Genomic DNA, 15,610 nt, shown 5'->3' with positions numbered 1-15,610 from the left:
CACAAGAAGTTAGCATCCATGTTTGTTCATTAATCTACAGACATGGATGTCCACAAAGAATCTTGTCGGATCAGGGCAGGGAGTTTGCCAATGATGTATGTGGGCTTTCATGAACTAATGTGGATGTTTAATTCAGAATTTTCAAAATTGTGGGTATTATTTTAACATTAAATTCTTTTTCAGCTCAACAACAACCTTTGTCAGATGCTGGGCACTGAAAGAAGTGTAACAGCAGCCGATCATCAGACAAATGGCCTGGATGAAAAAAACAATCACAACATTAAGCGGCAAGTGTCATTTCTGCAACTTTTTTGACAGAGAGCCAGTGACTCTTAGAATTAGCTGGTGCAGTTGTTTGAAGATGACAAGTAATGCAGTCAGCCATTATTGCTAATATGCACATTTAGCATGCAAGTGGTTACGCTTTCAACTAATCTTTTCTTCCCAATGTTTCGTCACTGACATGATATCTGATATCAATTATTTATGCACTGCAAAAGAACAATACAAATGGACCTGCTTATTTTTATTTATTTTACACCTTAGAGCCCTCACAAAATTGGTGAATGACAGGCAGGACAACTGGGACGTGTACTTGGAGGCTACAGTCTTTTCCTTGAGGTCAAAGGTCAATACCACAACAAAGTCCACACCATTTAAGCTGATGTACGGGAGGGAGGCGTGTTTCCCAGCCAGGTTCCTGTTGATATCCCGGTAAGTTTCTTTGAATTGAATGGGGGGAAACTCATGATGCCATGATCTTATTCTTTCCTTTTAAAGCGACACTAAGGAACTTTTCAACCTTAATAAAACATTTTAATATCTTTTGTGATGACACATCGACTTACAACGGGTTGAATGACCCCTCTGTCACGGGCTGAGGGCGTCAGTATTGCTTTCACTTGGACTAAGAAACTGTGAGGAGGGTGGTAGGAACCCAGCACACGGCATGCGTCACATTATGATATAATATTGTTTAGCCACCATTAGATTCATTACCTCGTCGCTATCCGTCCTTCACACAGCCACTGGAAACAAATGTAGGCGAGTTCAGTCTGACAGCACGCCACCGGGAGCAGCATTTTACGACGTCACGCACTAGTCCTCATGGGAACTGTAGTATTCCTTTAGGCAAAACACTACCGCTTTTGTCCACTGGCGCCGCCAAAATCAACGGAAACTGAAAGTTCCTCAGTGTTACTTTAATACTTTATATCAGCTTTCCAGCATCGTTTTCCCAGATGGGCCAACTTATGAACTGGTAGTGGATGAAAACAAGAGGGCAATGGACCAAAGGAAAGACGAAGCTTCACGTCATGTAGCATTGAGCCAGGACTACCAGAAGCAGACGTATGCCAGGAGATGCCTCAAAAAGCACAAGAACACCATCTACCGCGCTGGGGAGGAGGTTCTGCTGTTCAACATGAGGAAACGGGGGAGGAAAGGAGGGAGAATCCAGCCCCACTTCTCTGGTCTTTATGTAATTAAGGATATAACTGGCAAACTTGTCTCGCTCTCTGGTCCTGATGGCAAAGCTCTGAAAACAAAAGCCCCTTTTCCACAGTGACGGTACGGTTCAGGTCTGGTAGGATCGGATCGGATATGCGCGCGTTTCCATTGCCAGTGGTGACGTCATAAGGGTGACGAGCCGTGACCAACCGCCACCATTTTTGGTCCTGCTCACGAGCAGCTACCACCTGTACTGTGCCGGATATGGTAGGGCGGGACTTGAGCACCCGTGTCTGCTGATTGGTCCGTGACAAGTGCCAATCTAGCTAGCCCGCGAAGCAGCCAGCCATCTGTGACGATCTGTTCCACCGGTCTCACCGCGACAACTCCGCAAACCTTTCCAGAAAGTCTACTGAACACCGGTCTTCATGGGAGGAGCAGCGGCTACTTTCCATCACTGCAGAGGAGGTTCAACGGAACGAACGGCGCCGTTAGAAATGGAAAAAAAGGGGGAAAAAAAGCACCGTAGTCTCAGAGCGGCTGCTCTCCGTCGGCTCCAGACCCGGTCAGCACCGCGCAAAATGCAAGAAACTGAGGAGAGATTACAGAAAAATAAAGGATCACAACAGCTGCAGTGGGATCCTGAGGAAGATCCGGCAGTGTTTTGATGCCATGGACCGAAGTTATGAACATAGACTGGCGAGTGAAGCAGAGGAGGCGAGAGGACGGAGCGGCCGCCCGGCTGAGGAGGAGCTGATGGTAAGTTTTAAACTCTGAACTGTACAACCACCAGTGTTACCATGTAGTTATCCACCACTGAAATCTGAGGTTTCTGTCTTAAATTTGTCTTAAATAAACGCAGCGCGCTAGCTGCTTAGCATTAACACGCGGCTAGGCTAGTTAGCTTTGCACCCAGCTGTACATCATCTCCCATGTAGCTTGTCTGTTGCATTAATGTGGTTTGTATAACGTTTCTGCAGGAGGACAGGAGTCACTCCTGGACCAGGAGTCGTCGTCCTCTGAGCCCAGGGGTGGAGAAGGGAGGAGCAGGATGGAGCATCCACTCCACCTCCAGCCAGACTGTTATGAAGCCCCAGCAGCTGGGAGGTGAGCAGCAGCTTTGTTCATGCTGTAGTTAATGCAGGAAAGGATTCAGCATCTATACTGGTATTCTATCAAGTATCACATTGATACGTTCACCACTGCTGCTCCAGCTGGATCCAGGGCCCAGTGTGCAGTACTATTGATGCAGAGCACTGAAATAAATCTATGCTGCTGTTTCTGCAGCTCCACTTTGCTCTGGTGAACTGTGGACGCTGAGCAGCTGTCTCTCGTCCAGTGTTACAGTGAACACAAACTGGTGAAGTAGCAAAAACTGCTGGACAAACGACAATAGATCATATTGAATCCATTACAGAAGAGCAGAGCAGTCAGCTGATCGGCCACACTCTGCATTTACACCCTGGGAATAACATCCAGCAGTGTTACTGTCCAGGAACGTCTCCACCAGCTGCCACCACAGTGTCTGATGGGTGGAGGCAGGGTGTGGGTGGCAGTGTCTGCTGAACTGCTCTCTTTCCCCCTTTGCTTTTTACCCAGGAGGAGGCTGGAGCACCAACCAGACCTGACGGAGCCCCTGAGAGAAATTCAGGCTTCAGGTGAGCTGGGAGCTGCAGCGTGATGAACGGCATGTCCATCAGGAGGAGGAGCAGCAGGAGGAGCGGCGTCTGAACCTGCAGCTCCTTGAAGATGAAGCAGGGCAGCGAGGCTGAATGAGGCTGATTTGTCCTCTCAGCAGCAGCAGAGCCAGGCCTTTAGACGGTCCTGCAGCAGGTCTCTCTGCTGGTCCACACTCCAAGAAACCAGCGCTACACAGGAGCAACTCAACAACTGGTGGTGTTGATGTCCTTTCCAATAAAAACAGTTTTCACACCCATATGTGTCTGAATTCACTGGTTCTTGCTCAACACAAGCACAGCAGTGTTTTTGCATTTGGCATTTCTGTCCAAGTCGTGGTGCTGAATGGAGATGAAATAACTTCATTTGTAAAGGTTGTATGTGGTGATATTTTGAATATTTTACATGGTGATTATCATGAACTTCAGACAATTCTGCACTGCGACACGTTACAGTAACAGGCTGCTTTATGGAAACACACACTTCAGTCTGACTGCTGGTTGAAGAGCGAAAGGTAAGGTGGAGCCAGAGTCATGTACATGTAGGGAGAAGCCAGGACTGATTTAATATTACCCTGGTACAGCTTTAAACACAACTGTCACTAAATGCAGCCTTATAAAACAATTCTCCCGTCATCAACCAGCTCTTCTTCTGAGCTGGCCTCATGTTAAGCATGTAGTCTCTGCACAATTCCTAAGACTGGTTTTAAACTAAACCTTTAACAGCAAACTTCTGTCTGTCAGAAAAAAAATGATGACTTTTACCCAGATGTGAGCAGATCTGTGCTTCATACAGAACAGAACAGACTATTTATCTCACCATGGAGACATTCAGTTCTGGAGGCTCGTAGAACAAACGGCTGCAAATAAATGAAATTTGCAAATAAGTAACAGAAATCTAAAAGACGAAGAGATCTAACTTAATATACAACAGATCTAAATTATAACACTTCTACTACTGCCAAAATAAAACTGGAGCTATAATGTATAGAAATATGTTCAAGTATGTTTTAGAGCAACAGAATGCGTGGATAATAAAGTGTCCATGGTTGATTCGGGGTTCTACAGTGACCACAATATAATATCTATATTGTGTCAACACGATTCAGACATTTTCTCATCTCTGATTTTCAATGACTTCATAATTTATTACCGAATTTCCATGACCACAACACAGCCTCACGCTTCACTGAAATGTAATTTTATTCAATACTGAAACATTACGAGCTTGTCTTGTCTTGTTTTGCCGGCGCGTTTGCCGGTGCGTAATGACGTCACTTCCTGTGGCCGTTCATCACCCCGCCTACATTACAACAGGAACCCCGCAAATGGAAACGCGACACGTGATTTGTGCCTGGTACGCTTTAACCGATCCGATCCTACCAGACCGACCCGTACCGTGACCAGCTGCGCAGTGGAAAAGGGGCTAAAGTACAGCATCAGCCACATTAAGCCGTACCGAAGGAGTCAGACATCCAAGGTAGGCTAAGTCCCTTGTAGGGATGACAATACCACTACTTCATGTGTCTCACACAGTTGTGTTCAAAATAATAGCGGTGTGATTAAAAAAATACAAGTAAAGCTTAAAATCCTTCCCAAAGCTTCTGAATTAATACATGACAATTCACAGGGAAGACTGTACATTCTTTTCCAAATCAAAAAATAAACAAAACTTATCAAATCAACTTTGAGCCTATGCCTGAGCAGCTGGAGCCGTCCACTGAGCCACATCCCGGACGCAGCATGGAGACGACTGAAGACGTGCCCTCACAACAGAGACCTTCTGTCATCCATACTACCTCAAGGGCGTGCCTTGAGGCTGAAACAGTGAAGTAAGTAAGTAAGTAAGTAAGTAAGCTTTATTTGTATAGCCCTTTTCCCAGACCAGGGTCACAAAGTGCTTCACATAAAAATAGTCTATACAAAATACAAAATACAATCACTAAAATAACATAAATATGCAAGATAAAACAGTACCATGCAGGCCAGAAAACATATAGATATACAGGATAAAACAGTACCATACAGGCTAAAAGGCTTGTTCAAAGAAAAAGGTCTTTAGCTCTTTTTAAAAGAATCGACATTGTCCAGAGACCTGAGCGAGCAGGGAAGCTTGTTCCAGAGACGCGGTGCCGCTGCCTTAAATGATCTATCCCCTCGAGTTTTGAAACATGTGCGGGGAGCCATTGACAAGTTTTGGTTGGAGGACCTCAAGCAGTGAGTGGAAACATAGGGCTGGATCAGGCCCCTGATGTAGTCCGGTGCCTGCCCGTGTAGAGCCAGAAATGTCAAAACCAAGATTTTAAAATTTATCCTGAATGAAACAGGGAGCCAGTGCAGGTCCTTGAGTATGGGACTTATATGGGCTCTCCTACGAGTGCGGGTCAGGAGCCGTGCAGCGGAGTTCTGGACAACTTGAAGGCGCGCCAGTTCTTTTTTGTTGAGGCAGGTGAACAGGCTGTTACAATAGTTGAGGCGAGATGAGACAAACGCATGTACATCAACTCCAACTCTCTGAAGGACACCATTTTCGAAGTTTAGCTATATTCCGAATTTGGAAAAAGCAGTTTTTCACAAGCTGAATGGTGTGGTGTTCCAAGGACATTCCTTCATCAAAAATAACACCCAGATTTCTTAGGCTGCCTTTAGCTGAACAGTTCAGGTCACCAAGATGGTGTTTTATGGCAGACATGGCACTGTCTGGGGCAACAGAGTCTCCGTTTTGTCTGAATTCAGCTGCAGACTGTTTTCACAGAGCCACTCATTAATTCTGGCCAGACATCTCATCAGCGACTTAAGTTTTTCTGACTCAGATGACTTAAAGGAGCAGTACAGCTGCAGGTCATCGGCGTACAGGTGGTAGGACACGTCACTGAACTGCTGAATCAGCTTGCCAAGAGGGAGGATATACAGCAAGAACAAAATAGGTCCAAGAACAGACCCCTGCGGCACCCCCCACAGAAGCTCCACAGGATCAGACATCACATTGTCAACGGAAACACTGAAAGTTCTACCAACCGGGTAAGGGACCTGACAACCGAGCCCAGTCCCTCAGTCTGTTGATCAGGATCCATGGTCGACTGTGTCAAAGGCAGATGATGGGTCTAGTAAAACCAGTACAGTGCATTTGCCAGAGTCCACAGCCATCATAATGTCACTAGACACTTTCAACAGGGCCGTCTCGGTTGAGTGAAACTCACGGAAACCAGATTGAAATATGTCGTGTATGTTGTGTGTCTTCAGAAAGGAAGCAAGTTGGACACAGACCACCTTCTCCAGGACGTTAGCCAGACATAGAGTTTTTGATATTGGCCTGAAGCTCTTAACATCTGTTGGGTCCAAGCGTGCTTTCTTTAAATGTGGCTCCACAATGGCATGTTTGAGAGAACGTGGAAACACGCCAGCTGACAGTGACATGTTGAACATTTCTACAATACACTCCCCGATCAAATCAAACACGTTCAGGAGGAGTCTAACAGGGAGAACATCAAGACTACTAGAGGATGGTTTCATTTTGTGAATGACAGATAAAATGTCCTCTTGCGTGACGGGCTTGAAAGATGCCCAGCATTGAGAGGGGGGGGGGGTCCCAAATGCTGAGGTCCTTGGCATGGGGCCAATGACAAAGGCAAACCATCTTTTATAGCTCTGACCTTCTCAATAAAAAAGTTCAGGAACTCATCACTTCTGATATTACAATGAGCCGAGGTGGCAGGGACAACAGGTGATACAATAGAACTGATTGTATCAAAAAGCACCTTGGGATTCTTTTTGTTGGAGGAAATCAGCTGATGAAAACAGGTCGCCCGAGCCTCCTCTAACTTCTTATTTAAGGAAGCTATGAGGTCCCTTAAATGAAGCCTGTGGACCTCCAGTTTCGTAGATTTCCACAAACGTTCAGTTTGGCGACATGTTCTCCTTAGACTCAAAATTGCATCATTGATCCAGGGACAGGACTGTTTGCGGCACACATTATTAGTTTTAAGTGGTGCTACTTGACCCAGAATAGACCCACAGTGACTGTTAAAACAGTGCATAAAATCATCAATGTCAGTGCAGTCATTAAAGAGAGAAGGGTCGAACCTATCACAGAGATGCGTGGCTGTTGCCTCTGTGATAATCCTCCTCTCTGACTGAGTTGGAACACACCTGGACTCAGGTGGGGCGCTTAGTTCAAAGAAGACACAGTGATGGTCACTCAAATGCACATCTTCCACACAGACATTGTCAACATGCAGACCCAAAGAAAAAACGAGGTCCAGAGTGTGACGTTTGGTGTGGGTGGGGCCTGACACATGTTGTTTGAAGTTAAAAGCCTCAGTCATGGATAAAGTTCAGTTGCTGGGCTGCATGTGTTATCATCAATGTGTAAGTTAAAATCACCCATAAGCACAACTCTTACCAGGCGGATTATTGATGATAAAAAGTCAGAGAAATCCCTTAAAAAGCCCCCAGCAGGGCCCGGAGGGCGATAGATTAAAATACAATAAAACATGTCTGAAGTGCCAACTTTGATCATAAGTGCTTCAAAGGATGAGAAGTGCTCAGTGTTCATAAGACCACAGGTGTCCCTGTCCCGGTGCACCACGGCCAGACCTCCTCCACGGCGGCAGGGGCGGGGCCTCCCCAGAGCCAGACAGCCTCAGGACACGGTTCATTTAAAGAATGAACTCATCCTCCTTCTGCCACGTTTCAGCAAGGCAAAAGAATTGGAGTTTTTCCCTGATGAAAAGCTCATTAAGGGAGAAGGCTTTGTTTGCTATCGAGCGTGAATTAAATAATCCGATCCTGCACGATGAGAGGGATGACGAGTCCGTGCGGCTCGCCGTGCGCAGCGGGATTGGCTGCAGGCATCTCCCACGGTCACGTGATGACCAGCTGGAACAGCGGCAGGACCCACGCTGCTCTGGGGATGTAAATACTGGGAATCAGTGAAAAACCGATGACCACGGAGCGCATTCAGCGGGGATCCAGCGCTGCAGGAAAGGAGCACGGCCATGCAGAGAGGCTGCGAGAGGCGGAAGGATGTCTGCGGCGTCGGTCGTGTCGAGAGGAATGGGGCGCAGCCACCTGTAGCCTCGGTGAAGTCCTCCACGAGCAGCGTGCTTCATTACACGCTTAACCCGGACCTGGACACCGGCTCGGCAGCCTCTTTCCTCCTCTTTCGATTACCCGGACGGCGACGAAGAGGCAACAGGTAATCCTGCGAGGTGGGGGGCAAACAAACGGTGGAGGGAACGCCTGCTTGTAGCTGTCCCAGTCACTACAGAGGCATTCCATAGACTCCTTAACTCCAAGGAGAGAGCTGCGATCATAAGTCCTTATAGCACAAACACAATCGCTGACCATCAAAGTCGCTATGACAGCGAGAACGACCAAAAACAACCCAGGGAGTCGGCACAGGAGCAGCCCAAACAGACGCAGGCGCCATCTTGCTTCCCAAGTCAGTGGGTCAAACTGAAGGAGGAGGTGAGGAAGCAAAGACAGCAGCGTCTTTGAGAAGTGTAATTTTAATAATTATTATTTACAGAAATCAGTTTCTTTTTTCATGCTCCATAACACCTTTTTGTTGCAGCAGCAACAAAGTCAGCATGGACAGCACAGCCAGCATGGCCAGCAACACACCGGGAGCCAGCAGCACCCTGCTCAGGCCCAGCAGACCTCCCTGCAAGTCGGGACAGAAGGGGAACACAAGTGTGGGGCTTGTGGACACGATATCTCCCACCTGGCAAACCCACATGAGCATCAGTGCATGGTGAGTCAGGACAGGTCACTGCAGTGCACCCAGTGCATGCAGATTTTCCACCAGGCAACAGACTTGCTCGAGCACCAGTGTGTTCAGGTGGAGCAGAAGCCGTTTGTGTGTGGGCTGCGTAAGATGGGCTTCAAGGCATGGATGACTAAAGCCTGTCATACAACCTTTTCAATGTACTCTGCCATTCATATCTTTAATCACTTTGTCAAATTTTCAACACATTAAAGACTGTCTTTGATTGATAGGCCAAGATCATACTATAGGACAAGATCATGTGTTAATAATCCAATTGTGCATGTATGGAAAACAATATTTATTATTCAATGATTTCTATGTTTGAGACGCTACGGGAATTTTCAAATGGAGAAGACAGCACTGAAGACAGAGGTTGCAATCTGTAAACTGTTCGTGTTCAAGTTTGACCTGTTGGTCATTTTTCAGCTCACTCCAGTTCTTGTTTGAATAAGTGGGTGTTGACTTGTTCAAATTGTTAAAGGAATACTCTGAAGATTTTGGACCCATGCCCTATCCCGATCATTTACAAAGTGAGATAAGCTCATAAATACCTTTTTTGTGTCTGTGCATCCAGTGGCTGGCTCCCAGCTGTTAGAATCGTAGTTAGCTTAGCTCAACTGTGGTTGAAGTACGCTGTCAGTCAAAGTCCACAGGGGGAGAGGCAGGATTTTCAGTGAAAGAGAGCGTTTTCTCTTCCGGGTTTCACAATTAGCCCCCGGAAATCTTTTATTTAACACAAAATGACTTTTACTTAGAGCCAAAAATAAACTATTACCATGTTAATGCCAATAATGGGGTTTGGACGAGCTAAAAAAGCAAGATACAGGCCCTTTAAGAATATTTGGCTGTATTGAAACCATAATCTGTCATTGATTTGCTTTTTATTGTTATGCAGACAAAACAGTATTTTTCATACTACACAGGAGGGAAAGTTTGTAAAATCACACCACCACTTTCATTAATGTCTTACTTTTTCAGTTTGCAGAGGAGCACATGGAGCATGGCGCCGTCAGCCATGTTCAGACATCCTGCCAGGCTGTTGGCCAGGTGCGGTTAGATTTGGCTTGTGCTCTGCTTCAGTCCACAGGTCAGTGGGGTCAAACACAAATTCTACATTTAATATTATTCGTTTGCTCATATCAGCGTGCTTTGTATGTTAAGTTCAAAATATTTTGGAATTTTTTTAAGGGAATGTGTAAGGTTATTGCTTGGCTTGCTCCTACCTGGAAGCAGACTGCAAGAAGAGCACGATAGAAATGGTAAAGTAAAATGAAATGTGTGCTTATTAATTTGCTCACAACTGCTTGTTCTAAAATAATAAACACAATTGTGCAGCTTGGTTACAAACCTTGTTTTTTTTTTTTACAAGTGCAGTGTGAATCATGCTCAAGGTGGGCACATTTTGAATGTTCCCAAGGGGAAAACATATTTGTGCCAAAAATGTGGAAAGATTTAAAGCTAGGGTTGGCAATCTTGGAAAACTAGCGTTAGCATGTAGCATCTCCCCAAGGCTCCGCCGAGCTAGCTCCGCCCAGCTCCCACCCCATTGGAGGAGCTCCTGTTGGGAGTGGAGACGTTCGCGCGGCGCTTCCGCGTCCAGTGCGTTCCTGCCGTAACCTGTCCTATCTTCGTTTCTTCGTTTTTCTTTATTTGCACTACGCCAAGTTATGGCGCACTCAACGGTAAGTAAACCCCCAAAAATTCGTCTCCGCCGTTCTGCAACGACGCTCCGTCCTTCTATGCGCACTGAACCAGGGTCAGTGCACGTGTACATGTACGCGCAGGGGGCAGGTCGAACGGCGAAGGGATTTGATTGGTTTAAAAAAAGGTGTCCCCTTAAGACTATTGGTTGCTGTTTTTCCCGTTTTCCTCCTGCTGTAGATAGCAGATATTTTCCAAACTACTTTAAAAATACACTATGAATTGCTTCCCATCGGGTCACATTGATCACTTTAACCAGTATTTCAAAACAAATGTATCTCATTCAGATCGCCAACCCTAGCTTTAAAATACTTTCTTATCAGGTCTTTTGTCTTTCTGTTGGAATGCAGCAGGCCAGTTCAGGACCTAGTTTTATGCCTTGAAGCCATGCTGTTGTAATGCATGTTGCATATGGGACTCTTAAATTCCAACTGTCTTTGCGAAGTGTGTACTGAGAGTGTACCGAGCCATCATGTGACCATGATTTGCTTCACATCTGTGCCAGGATTCAGCTGCTGTAATGCCCTCTCTGCTTTGCTGGACTCCATACCCCTTTGCTATAATGGCTGACTCATCCTTCAAGACGAAGATTGTGCCCTACCATTGTCCAGATACTGTAGGATTGCAGTGGAAGTTTGCATGGCAGAGCCGAGGCCCGCTTCAGACTTTTGAGGGGAGCATTATTTGATGGGGTGCAAGTGAATTATCAAAATATGCTACCACCCTAAATTACATATAATACACATTAAAACTAGCTGGATTAATGATACAGGGGTATTGGGGGTGAATACTAATGATTTATTCGTGCAATGAGTACTGGGAGCTTTATTTGATGGGGGGATTGTATTATCAAAATATGCTCCCCTACAATTTTGGTGAAAAAAAAAAAAAAAAAAAAAAAAAAAAAAATAGAGGAAGACGCAAGACGGTTCTTTTTTTTCAACATGGTAACGTCATCATAATTAGATAAACAACTGTAACACTAGTAGCTACTAGGGGTGTCAGCATTTGCAATTTGTTCTACACGTGTGACCGGGACTTCTAACGGACACGTAACCAGCTACACGTGACGTCAGAGATTAGTGATCATTTTCTATCGCAGTTGTGCTTTATGATAAGTAGAGGGCTCTGTCTCCACTGAAATATAGCCCCTCCGATCCCATTAAATCAGGGGTGTCAAACTCCAGTCCTGGAGGGCCGCAGGTATGTTGCCGATATGTTCACGAACTGTTCAGTCATATTTCTTCCATTTGTTGTACAGTATGTAAAATCCTTGCTTGTGAACCGCTAGCAGTGGCTACAAAGAGCTAGCTAGCTAGCAGTAGCACTGACGCAGCAGGTCTCTCCCTCCAGCTTGTTGGCTGTTTCCATGGCAGCTGATCTCTGCTGGTGTAAACCACCTCTTCCTGACTCAGCCTCCACCCAGCAGTGTTTCCAGTTTGTTAGAAAAGCCCAACTTGAACGCAACTCTGGCTGCAGGTTTTTTTCTTTAAATCAACGTGTGTGTATATGCATATATATATATATATATACACATTATATATATATATATATATATATATATATATATATATATATATATATATATATACACATATAAAGGCTGTGACTTTAACGCGTTAGTTATGATTAATTAATTACAGAAATTTTAATGCGATAAAAAAAATATTGCAAATTGTCGCGGACAGTTTGTCACCGGATGAGTTTCACCCGGACATATTTCGCTGTGACACAACAACGAAACAGCTCCCGACTTGGTGACTTTCTCGTTAAATCTGGCGACTTTCCAAAGCCTCCTGCCGACTTTTTTTGTCAAAAGCGACTAGCGACAAATTTAGCGACTTTTTCTGGAGCTCTGGAGACGTGACAGGACGTCTCGTTCTGCAGCTGCTGTCCTCAATGAGCTGCGGAGCTGCGTGAGCCCCTCCCCCGTCCCAAAGCTCTCACAGGCGGCCGGTCTCAGCAGCGCCCCCTGCTGCAGGCAGAGCAGAGAGCAGACCCACACCACTCCTCCACACTTCAAATGAATCGCGTGTGCGCAAATACGCCACTGCTCACTTGCTGACAAACCAAGAATCAACAGAAGAAAATTCATTTGTAGTTCTAAACATATTTAGGGTGTTTTTTTTAACTCACATTTTGCTTCTCCCATGACGTTACTCCTCTCTCCTACAGCGTCCATTACAATTACATGCAAATTGCAAATTAGGTAACGACCTCATCTAGCGACTTCTGGCGACTTTTAGGACAGCCAATAGTGGCTTTCCTTACTGGGGAGTTGGCAACACTGCTCCCGACGACAGCGCACTGCTTGGTCTCGTGCACAGAAAATTTAGATTTAAAAAGCCAGCGGATGGCAGCGTGGATAAAACCACAGCTGGATGCACATTGTGCAGCAAAGAATTTGCATCCCATCGCAGCACATCGAGCCTGCTGTATCATCTGAATGCTAAGCATGTCGCAGATGCGGCCAACACGCAAGCCTGGCATACAGCTAGAGTGGAAGAGGACGTCACTCCGACTACTTCCAGGACCCTCGCCCAGCCCAACAAAAGTTGCACTAATCAGTGTGTATTGGTTTATTTGTCTTGATTAAATTCCTCCTTCCTTGCTGAAAAAATGAACAGTGTTTTGTTGCTTAAGCTTATGTATCACTATATTGATTCACTATACCAAAATCCATTAGAAAAAGAAAGGTTCTCACTGATCTCGGGTCAAATATCGATATGCGATTAATTGAGATTAATTAATTACAAAGGCCCTAATTAATTAGATATATTTTTTTAATCGATTCCCACCCCTAATATATATATATATATACACGAGGGGGTACTGGAAAGAAACCAGACTGTGTTTATAAAATTAAAACAAGAATGATTTCAGAGTTTTGGTTGTTCAGTCTCACTACAGCATGTTCTTGTGCAGATCTCTGCAAATTATCGTCTCACAAAGTTACACAGGGAAAGCACACACAGCGCCGACGTCAGCACAGCAGGACCCCCTTCTTCGGAAAAGCACAAAATGGCAGAACACATCACTAAACGTGATCAGCGCGCAAGCATCAGATTTTGTTTTTTGCTTGGAAAAACTGCCTCAGAAACACTCAGCATGGTCCAGGAGGCGTATAAAGACGGTGCCCTGGGGAGAACGCAGGTTTCTGAATGGGATGGGTGCTTTGAAAGGGGAGAAATGTCCACTGAAGACCAGCCCCGCTCCGGACGAGCCTCATCCTCATGCACGCAGGAAAAGATAATAATAATAATAATGCATTGATTTTATATAGCGCTGTTCTGGACACTCAGAGACACTTTACATTCTTCATTCTCTCCATGCTGGGTGGTGGTAAGCTACTGCTGTAGCCACAGCTGCACTGGGGCAGACTGACGGAAGCGAGGCTGCCAGTCTGCGCCATCGGCCCCTCCCACCACCACCAACCATTCACTCTCACAACTTTCATACTTAGGCAAGGTGGGTGAAGTGTCTTGCCCAAGGACAAAACAACAGTTTTACGCCTGCAGGAGCGGGGATCGAACCGCCAACCTTCCGGTTAAAAGACAACCCGCTCTACCAACTGAGCAACTGTCGCCCCAGAGAACTATTAGCTGTCTGAACAGTTTACTACTCTTAAAAGCCTCGCCTTCCTCTGACATGACTGATGAGTTTATTTTTAATGCTCAATCCTTTCATTTTGTTCTTTTTTCTGTGGATAAAGTTCATAAAGCACTACTCTCGCTGGACACCAAAGACGTTTGTATGCCTTTGACAGTGTTGACAATGAATTATGAATTCTGATCGTGTTTTATTTCCAGGCTTTTGTTTAACTTACTGACTGCCAATGTCGTCTTTAAAAGTCACTTGCGTTTTTTAATGAGAGCGATTCCTGGGGCCCCTGCCGTGACCTGTCTGTGATTATCAGGCAGAGAAATTAATTCAGTAACTGGTGCTGTCAATCGATGACATTTTTTAAACTAATTCATCGCAGATCTTTTGGAGTTAATCGTGATTTATCACATCATTTCTGAACTTGTAATTAGCATGCAAAATCACCAGTTTAATACAAAAAAAAATTGGTTTATTCTGATTGGTTACACTCTGAGCTGGCAGGGCTAACAGCCAATCAGCAGTGAAAGCTGCATGCACATAGATATACACAGAGCCATAGATATATATATGCATAGAGCCATTAATATATGTGCACAGAGGAGAGGAGTAAAGAAGCTTTGTCTGTGAAATAAACTCTGGAGAGAAGAGCTTTGTCTGCTGACAGGCAGATTAATGATATAAAGGCTGAATGTTGCTTTCCACACGGATGAGATGGCGTAAAACACAGTAGATCACAACAAGCATTATGAAAAAATGCCCACTTGTTTAATGCTGACTCGTATGGGAAACCAACTGACATGCTAACAGTTAGCGTAATACTTGTGGAACTTGCTGGAACAAATTATTCTGATATCAATTCCTAAACACAAAAGACAAACGTTAATGACTTCAATACTAACAAATATACATTTCCTCACTCAGAAAAAGACAAACAATGATAAAAACACTGAAAACCCTGCCGATAGCCTACAAAACACAAACAGGAAGTAGCTACGTAAGTCCGAGAGCCTTTGTACTCAGTGCTGTCAGTTTGTACTATTCAACATTTTTATTACAAATGAATATCAACTGAAAATATGGGTTATCAGCCACCTTGACTACTGATGATAGGTATCAGCCCTGAAAAAACCAAATCGGTCTATGTTTCATCAAAATCCCTGATTGAAGTGTTTTGTTTATTTTGTTGTAAGGATAGGAACAACTGTTCAGGGGTCTATTTCACCAAGCAGGTTGAAAAAACTCTGAGATTAATCCTGAACTGTGTGTTGATCTACTCTGAAAGGGAAAACGCTGGGTTTTTGGTTACACAACAGCTGATTTGAGTTGTATTACTCAACTTCAAGGAGTTTCACCTGGAGTTTAGCATGTGCACGACAACTATAAAAAGCCAGCATCAATGGAGCGCCGATTC

General features: G+C 45.0%; 1 protein-coding gene and 1 long non-coding RNA gene across 7 annotated transcripts in view; one reads left to right on the top strand and one right to left on the bottom strand.

Moving 5' to 3' along the window:
• Positions 1 to 15,610, bottom strand: part of atp10d (ATPase phospholipid transporting 10D) — a 98,537-nt gene that overhangs the window by 38,809 nt on the left and 44,118 nt on the right. The window lies entirely within an intron of this gene.
• LOC115406528 (uncharacterized) lies at positions 2,174 to 3,086 on the top strand. The gene is made up of 3 exons (XR_003933547.1): positions 2,174 to 2,208; positions 2,430 to 2,556; positions 3,049 to 3,086. It is a non-coding gene; the product is annotated as an uncharacterized LOC115406528 (long non-coding RNA).

This window comes from Salarias fasciatus, chromosome 19 (genome assembly GCF_902148845.1).
Source record: "Salarias fasciatus chromosome 19, fSalaFa1.1, whole genome shotgun sequence".
NCBI classification, from domain to species: Eukaryota; Metazoa; Chordata; class Actinopteri; order Blenniiformes; family Blenniidae; genus Salarias; species Salarias fasciatus.
The sequence above is the reverse complement of the archived record's forward strand: the minus strand, read 5'-3'. Positions and strand labels throughout refer to the sequence as shown.